A 9374-nucleotide genomic window follows, 5' to 3' on the forward strand; every position below is an offset into this window, starting at 1 on the left:
GATGTGAAGAGCAAACTCACTGGAAAGGATCCTGATGCTGAGAAAGACTGAAGGCAAAAGGAGAAAGGAGAGGCAGAGGATGAGATTGTTGGATGGCATTACCAACTCAATGAACATGAATTTGAGCAAACTCCAGGAGATAGTGAAAGACAGGAGAGCTTGCTTGTTGCAGTCCATTGGGTCACAGAGGGTCAAACATGACTTAGCAAATGATCAACAAAAACAGCTAAAGATGATGGTGGGAGACTCCATCTATGCAAACCCAATCTCCCCCAGATTGGAGCCTCCATCAGAAAAAATAAACTACAAAAGAACAGTTTACCAAAAATATTTAAATTCCTAGGTGAGAGAGACTTTCTTACTTTTCTTTTTTCCTAGGCTCTGACCACATGGAAGAAAAGATACCCTATTCAGAGATAGTCTTGCTACCCAAAAGGTTCCCTCTCTGCTGGGTTCTTAGAAAGCTTTGGGTTATTTGAATCTCAGATTAACCCATGTTGTGTGACATGTAATCAATCAGGGAGATTTTTCAATGAAAATTGTACAGTTTTGCAGGAATTGGTTTATACTTCAATCTCTAATACGATGCAGTTCAGTAGCTCCATTCATTCCTCTCCTAAGATACTCTCAAATAAAAATTTCCAAAATCATTTACCATTTAGCAAGTGTTTTCCCTATCTCATGATTTACTCCTGTTACTTTTAAAGTAGTCTCTGCACTTGATTGGAAGATATGACTATGATGCAAATTCAGCTCTTCTGGCCTGTTGACAAGGGAAGTTTTGCTGTAAAAGATGAATTATGAAGCAATAACTGAGTAAAACTAAAATAATCAATGCAATTGCCCTTTGGTGCATTTGGGGGCTAATGATATATAAGTCAATATGGCTGAAAAAGAGAAATAAATGTCAAACTAAATACCAAAGAATGAATAACCTACTGTAACATCGCTAAAGTCATAAGTTCCCAGTATGCTAAGATTGTTCTGAGAACCACGTCAATACACTAGTCTCAAGGTAATTAAAAAATTCTAAAAAGCCAATACTTACTTTGTCAAAGGCACAAGTGGAAATCCAACCTGGAATGTGAGGAAGTTAACAGAGTTCTGCTTGTGCTCAAGCTGGGGCAGTTAACCATTATTCTTGAAAGAATATTTATACTGAGAACTTCCTTTTAAAACTCAAAATACTAGAGAGTCATACAGGCTGGAAAGGACTTAAGAAGCTATCTAATTGCTTTGTTTTCTATATTTGGAAGCTGTAGCTCAGAAAAATGAAGTGACTTGTCCACGGTCACACTACTGGCTCGTGCCTCCTGGCTGGCACAGTGATCTTTAAATTTGCTTATCTTGACGTCCTTGTCTTACATATCATTCCAATTCTCTCTCCCTTCTTCTTCTTCCAGTATTTATTTACTTATTTGGCTGGTCTTAGTTGTGACACATTGACTGTAGTTCCCCAACCAAGGATTGAACCTGGGTCCCTTGCATTAGGAGCACAGAGTCTTAGCCATTGGACCACCAGGGAAGCCCCTCTGTCTCCCTGTCTTCCTTATTCTATTGCAAAAGAGCCTCTTCTTAAAAAAAAAAAAAATAGATGACCAGTCCAAGTTTGGTGCATGAAGCAGGGCACTCAAAGCCTGTGCTCTGGGACAACCCAGAGGGATGGGGTGGGAGGAGGGTTCAGGACGGGAGGGGACGCATGTACACCCGTGGCTGATTCATGTCCGTGTATGGCAAAAACCACCACAATGCTATAAAGTAATTATCCTCCAATGAAAATAAGTGAATTAAGTTTTAAAATGTCTCCTTAGCTTTTTAACTATTTTAAGAAGATTATTTTCTAAGAAACAGCAGATATGTGAAAAATTCTTAAAGCTAAGTAGGAGTTACTCTTTTGTAAGAAATGTTTATATTTGTAAGGGAAATCTCTAAATGTAGGGGTGTCTCCCTCCAGATATCAGGAAGAGGAAGATGACCAAATCTCTAGAAACTCTGAACCATGAAGAAGGCAATGACTTAAATCTGTATAACCTGGCCGTTGTTTACTGTGCCCTTCCTGATAACCTCCCATTATTCACCCTCTTACCCTCTGCATCCACGTTTGTCTTTAGCTGAAGATGGTATTTAAGGTGAGGGCTTGGGCCATTTTGACAAGGTCCTCGATTCTCCTTGATCTCTCCCATGTATTCCTGTTACTAAACTTTTGTTTGGTTTTCTCCTGTTAATATGTCTCATGTCAATTTGGTTCTTAGACCAGCCAGAAGAACCTAGAGGGGTAGAGGAAAATGTCTTCCTCCCCCACACTATGTTATAAGGTAAGTAACTATTGAATAAATGTCCCTTGGCACTAACACGTAAACAAGTAAGGTGAATTCTACAGAGACTACAGGCCATAGGGCTTTCAGTTAGACTGGATTGACAGAAGAACCTCTGGAGGAAATGGATAAGGGTTCACAGGTGTTCAGTGAAAACGAGATAGCCCAGCACTGGGGGCCTCAAAATACGGGAACAACAGACTACGCAGGGATAAAATAAACTAAGGAAAATTAATATTCACAGCCCTTTAAATAAGAAGGCCAGGCCCACGTCAGAAGCCAGAGAAGATAGATGGAAGAATTTGAATCCCAAAGATAGGAAAATGGACAAAAATATCAGTGCTTGCTTCAGCAGCACATATACTAAAATTGGAACAATGCAGAGAAGATTAGTGTGGTCCCTACACAAGGATGACATGCAAATTTGTAAAACGCTCCGTATTTTTTCAACCTAGATGTCCATCGACAGATGAATGGATAAAGAAGTTGTGGTATATGTACACAATGGAATATTACTCGGCCACAAAAAGGAATGCATTTGAGTCAGTTCTAATGAGGTGGATGAACCTAGAACCTAGTATACAGAGTGAGGAGAGTCAGAAAGAGAAGGATAAATACCATATTCTAATACACATATATGGAATCTTGAAAAATTGTACTGAAGAATTTATTTTCAGGGCAGCAATGGAGAAACAGACATAGAGAATAGACTTATGGACATGGGGAGAGGAGAGGAGAGGGTGAGATGTATGGAAAGAGTAACATGGAAACTTTCATTACCATATGTAAAATAGATAGCCAATGGGAATTTGCTGTATGGCTCAGGAAACTCAAACTGGGGCTCTGTATCAACCTAGGGGGGTGGGATGGGGAGGGAGAGGGGAGGGAGGCTCAAAAGGGAGGGGATATATGTTTACCTATGGCTGCTTCATGTTGAGGTTTCACAGAAGACAGCAAAATTCTGTAAAGCAATTATCCTTCAATACAAAATAAATTAATTTTCAAAAACCAATTAAAAATAAAAGTAGACAAGGAGTTTGAGGTATGGGTGGGTGAGTGGGTGATTACCCTGTTTACAGCTTGTATGCTTGAAAACATCCCTTCAGGGAGGGGATATGTGTATCCTTGCGGCGGATTCACTTTTCTCTACAGTAGAAACTAACACAACATTGAAAAGCAACTAGACTCCAGTAAAATTTAATTTCAAAATAAATGAAAATTGTATTTGAAAAAAATCAGGGTGAGGAAAGGAGGTGATGTCAAATGGCCAGATATTGTCGAAAGGCTGGCAATAAGGAGCAGGCAGTTGATCCCAGGCTGGTGGGTAAATGGAATGGGCCAAGTGGTCAGTCTTTTAACCCCAGGACCATGTTGGGTCTAGTGGGGAAATTTTTTTTTTTTTACTTTTTATTTTGTATTGGCATATGGCCAACTAACAATGTTGTGATAATTTGAGGTGGACAGCAAAGAGGTTATACATATGGCATACACAAAGCTATACAGATACATGTATCCATTCTCACCCAGCCTCCCCTTAGTGAAGAAATCTTGGTCCCAGAGTTGAGTCCCAACACTAGCCATGCCTCCTTCATCCACTGATTCATTTGTGTAATATTTATGAACACCCACTGTGTGCCAGGTGCTCTATTATGTGCTAAGGGATAAATTAAAGACTAAGACAGACAGAGTTTCTGTCTTCGCAGACACCACACAAGTCACTACACAATCATTCATTTACCTTTGTGGCCAAAGTTATGAAAGGCAAACCTAGCATACAATGAGAATTCATAAAAGGGGGATCTCACTTTGCTTGAAGACAAGGGGAAATTGTGGTGTCAGTTTTTAAAATGGAAATGAACATCTAATGGAAGGTAGGTAATTTGCATTTTATGCCTATAAATATACCAACTGTTACTAATCAGTAATACCAAACAGAAGTGTGTACCTGAACAGACCGTGTGTACTAGATACTCAGCAAGGAGGGGGAGAAAGGGATTCCACTTGGGAAGCCAGAGGGCACAGGAGAAGCTGGGTCCCTGGAGCTGTTGGATGAAAGCAAAGGTGAGGCTCCTGCTCACTTTCACTTAGAACCTATAAGGAACTAGGTCGCTGAGCACGAATAAGGCAGCAATGCAGCCTGAGGTCAGTCTCTGACAAAACTCAGTGCCCCAGTTCTGATTCCCAACCCACGTTTTGGTTTCCTCGGTACTAAGGACTGCTGTGCACCCTACTTCCTTATTTCTCAGCCCCATTAACCCAGTTTTTATGAACTGTTCCCAGACTTCTGGATATTGTTTACCCATGCGCCAGATCTTTGCTGGTAAGAATCAGGACAGCACAAAGTCTGGGCTGTTACAAGGTAATAAGTATGCCTGGCTGATTGCAGACCAGTCCTTGGGTTTTTGAAGTATCTTTGGATTCACGCTCCCATGACCAAATTCCATCGCACCGCACAATTTTCAGGGAAGCCCGTCCCTGTAAGATCAGCAGCTAGAACTCCAGACTCTGCCACCTCAACCAGGTTCCTTGACCCACAGTCATGCATCCTTTCCTAGGTAAAGTTAAGTAAATAAATCAGTCTTTACTTTATTCTAATGGTAGGCGTATGGGCATGGTGGGTTTGTCAGAGCAGAGGTTTGTGGGTGGAGGACTTTGGGCACCTACGTAGCACACCACACGCTGGACCAACAACCCCACCACTTACAGATACAGCAGACATGCCCTCCACTTGCCAAAGCCTTCTCTGTCTGGGTGTATGGAACGCATGCCCTAGAAAAGAAGAAAACTTGATGACAATGGCTTAGGAATAATAAACCTCAGGTGAAAGTGGACATCTGAGCAGAATTTTAAAGGATAGTCAGGCTGGCAAACTTTGAGCTGCCCAGGGTGAGGCTGAACCTCTGCAAAGCTCTGGTTTCTGACTGACCATCTTGTTCTCAGCTAAAAATCAGCCATGCCCTTCCCTGGTTTCTCTCATTATCCTCCTTCCTCAGAGAGATCATCTCAGCCCAGAGACAAAAAGCTATTATTCTGGCTTCTGCTTTGTGTTTTGTTGACTTCCTAAGAAGATATACTATCTCTTCAGCTGTAAATTGGGGTTAACACCCCTGTCTTGGTGTTGATTGTTACGAGAATGGAACATGTAAGGGGAATTTAACAAAGTTGGGTTCCTGCCCCCTTACCAAAAACACTTTGACTAGTTTTGAATATTTTGTTCATTCCATGATTATTGTTTGAACACCTACTATATGCCAGATGCCTGTCTGAGTAGAGGTAGCAGTGGATAAGATGAAGTTCTTGTCCTTGTAGGTCTGACTTTCTAGTGGGAAGAAACAGTCAAGGACTTGTAAGCAAATAAATAATATAAACTCAGATCATTAATAAAAAAACAAGACAGTAAGGTAGAGAATGATTGACGTGTTGGAAGTTGACATACACATCTTTCCCTATTAAGTTAGAATTTTAAACCACTGTGCTAAATTTTCCCATAAGTGATTAAAGTGATACAAATAGGGATTAATACTCCAGGACTGACTCACTTATCAGATCATGTTCCAGTCCATACGTTCTGATTTGGGGTTGGAAACCTTAGACACTACATCCAAGTTGTACTCACATGGCAGGCTGATCAGAGGGCCCAGGTGTAACTTACCATCTCAGCAGACCCTCAAGTCCCCCGGGGGCCACATGAAGTTAAATCCAGGACCAGGTATTTCAAGGGTAGATCCCAGGGTGTTTTGCATGGTTGTACACAGAATGCCAGAAGCTGAACTCTGGTCTCTGACCCCTTACATCCTTGGAGCTCTGGAGAGGCTACTTCTTCTTTGTGTAGACAAAGCTGAAGCCTGAATGGTGACTGAATTACAAGCAGGGAACCACACGTGGCAGCTGAACTGCGGGACATGTTGAGTCAAGACAGAGTAGCTCTTAAGTTCCTGGGAAACCTGGGTTTTCTCAGTGTCTGGGTCTGATGTAGACCAGCCTGTCAGCTCTGTATCCTCAGGCGAAGGACCTGGAAAAAGAGGGCACATGGCATGCTGGCATGTTTTATGTGTGTTTATGTAAATGGCCTTATTTTAGGGATAAAAACAATACCTCCATGTACACTTTTAGGTAAGAAGGTTCCTGTGGTTTGTTATTCAGGCCAAAGTCTCCTCTCTCTTTTTCTTATATAATCAAACCAAATGTAGTTTCATCTTGAAACTAGTGAAGAGGCAATAAGCTGGAAAACTCTTTGGCCAGCTATCAACTTTAGGATGAAATTAAAAAAAAAAAAAAACTGCACACAAATTCCAGTCTTCTCTTTCATATGGAAATCGCAAGTTCCTTCTCGAACTGTAATTTTCCCAAGATGATAGTGTATCAGTTCTTTGAGTTCTGGTCTCCCACCTCAAGGTACTTATTCACAGATTGATTTATTTTTTAATCTATGGGCTGACTTTGATATGTTTATAATGGCTGTCGGTTGTAGAGCACGGTTCCTGGGCTTATTAGGTTTGTGATCCAGAAGGAGACAGCAAAGCCACTTTCCTTACAGAACCATGGGCTATTGGAGTTGGACTCTTGGATGTTTTGCTTCTCTGGGTTTTCCATAAAAAATATATAGTAGTGTGTATATGTTAATCCCTTAACTTAGGGAATTTATCCCTCCTCCCAATTTCCCCTTTGGGTAGCCATAGGTTTGTTTTCTATGTCTGAGAGTCTATTTCTATTTTGTAAATAAGTTCATTTGTTTCATTTTTTTAGATTCCACATATAAGTGATATCATATGATATTTGTCTTTCTCTGTCTGACTTGTTTCACTTAGTGTGATAATTTCTAGGCCCATCCACACTGCTGCAAATGGCATCATTTCATTCATTTTTTGGCGGCATAATATTGCATTGTGTGTGTACTTCATCTTCTTTGTAAACACTGAGTAGTTTAGACTTGAGGTCAGAGGAGACCTCTTTGCATAGATGCTCTTTCTTGGCCGTGTTCATCGGTGAATTCTTGGACTCACTCGGAACTCACTTAGGAGATATACTGCCTTCCAACATTGGTGAGAAATGTATTGTTCAAATCTGTAGCCCACTGTGATTTTCTAGATACCATCTGAGTTGAGGCATGAATGATTCGAAGCCAAGCATGTGGATTCCTGCGGAAGAGTGTTCCAGGCCGAGGGAATATTTGGCTTGGAGATCCAGAATTGAGGACAACGAAGAGACAGAGTCTGGTGTGGCTACAGTTTGGGATCAAGGCAGAGAGGGGCATGTGATGAAGACGGAGAAGTTGGCAATATCTGCAACGGCAGAGCCCTGTGAGCTATGGTAAGGAGTTTGAGTTTATTTCACATGCAATCAGGAGACTTTGGAGAGCATTAAACAGGGTAGTCATGGGATCCAATATATGTTTTCAAAAGGCTGCTCTGGCTGTTGTGTGGAGAATGGAGGTGGTGGGGCAAAGTGGAATAGGAAGACCAGTTAGGAAGCTGGTGGCTGAGTGCCAGTGAGGTTGATGGCGACCTGGATGAGAGGATGAGAATGGAGATGAAGGCGAATGGAAGGATTTAGGGTACACAATAGCAGTGGCACCAGCAGCACTTGCTGATGGGATGAGAAGGAAAAGGAGAAATCAAGGAAGCCAGTGGCTGCCAAGACTGGGAGGCAAGCAAGTGTTTTAGCTGGAAATGATACCCTCAGGTTTACATACAGTGAGTTGAGGTTGCTAGTGAGACACATATTCCTTTAAATATTCTCTGATTTGGTTTAACATTAGCCTCTATTTGTCTGAATCAAATGAGCTTCCTGTGTCATGCTCCAGAAACTCTGCTCGAGCTCTTGCTTGAAATTCTGAACAAGAATCGGTGGTTCCCCAGTGGCAACAGTGATGTCGTAGACTTGAGAGGATGTCCTAATGTCCCATTTAGACAGGCCCCTCCTGGTCTCTGGTTGTGCTCAGCTTTTCTTTCCCTTTATAGACCGCCCCGGGGCACCTGCATTGCAGGTGGGAGAGGCAATGGGTAGGTAGACCAAGGACACCCAGGAGGTGGAGAGACAACTGGGTCATTGACCCCAATATGTGACCCTCAGGTGCCGCGGTCCTGCCCCAGCGGATCCAGGGTAATTCGAAGGGGAGATGGAGTAGGCGAGGAAAAACTTATTTATTTAGAAATATAAAAGAGATTAGGATGCTCAGAGAGAGGACCTCTTGAGACCTGACTCGCCTTGCCCATCAGACCTCTCCACATGACCTTGTCATGGGTGGGATCTCCCGTGCTGGCTCCCCACACTCAGGAGCCCAGTATTGGGTGATTAGCATTTGGGCTCCTTTCTATTTAGGTTTGGGTAGTAAACAGTAGATAATCAAAGACGAAGAGACCATGTGAGATGAGATGTTTAGTTAGTGTTAGTCTCCCAGTCATGCCCGACTCTTTGCGACCCCATGCACTGCAGCCCACCAGGCTCCTCTGTCCATGAGATTTTCCTGGAAAGGATACTGGAGTGGATTGCCATTTCCTTCTCCAGGGGATCTTCCCAACCCAGGGATCAAACGCGGGTCTCCTGCACTGCAGGCAGATTCTTTACTGACTGTGCTTGGGAGAAAACTAAGGTGAGGGGAGAAAGCCAGCATCCCACTGGGAGAGAGGGGTGGGGATCAGGACTGCCTGTGCATCGATGGAGAGAAGCCAGAGGAGGATCTTGAAGAACCAAAGAGATGAGCTCATTTCCTTGAGGACCAGGAATCTGGAGAAAGGATGTGTTCTGATGAGTATGGAAGACATAGGTTACAACTATGAAGAGACGTGAGCCTCCCAGATAAGCAGTAGCAGAAGACCTGGGCTGTGGGTAGAGGGTAGATTTCAAGGACTAAGCAATGCACTGTAACTTTGTTTTTAGGAGTGTTTTTCTCTCTCTTTCTGTTTTTGTTTTTTAGTGCAAATTAAAGCAATCTCTAGGGCTTCACCTGTGGCTCAATGGTAAAGAATCTGCTTGCAATGCAGGAGATGTGGTTCGATCCCAGGGTCAGGAAGGTCTCCTGGAGGATGAAATGGCAAACTGCCCCAGTATTTTTGCTTG

The 9374-nt window shown here is 42.6% G+C and overlaps 1 non-coding gene across 1 annotated transcript; it reads left to right on the plus strand.

Annotated features, from left to right (window-relative positions):
• Positions 1 to 2654: 2654 nt before the first annotated feature.
• Positions 2655 to 2761, plus strand: LOC114111093 (U6 spliceosomal RNA). The gene has a single exon (XR_003587222.2). It is a non-coding gene; the product is annotated as a U6 spliceosomal RNA (small nuclear RNA).
• Positions 2762 to 9374: the final 6613 nt, after the last annotated feature.

This window comes from Ovis aries, chromosome 26 (assembly GCF_016772045.2).
Source record: "Ovis aries strain OAR_USU_Benz2616 breed Rambouillet chromosome 26, ARS-UI_Ramb_v3.0, whole genome shotgun sequence".
Classification (NCBI taxonomy): Eukaryota; Metazoa; Chordata; class Mammalia; order Artiodactyla; family Bovidae; genus Ovis; species Ovis aries.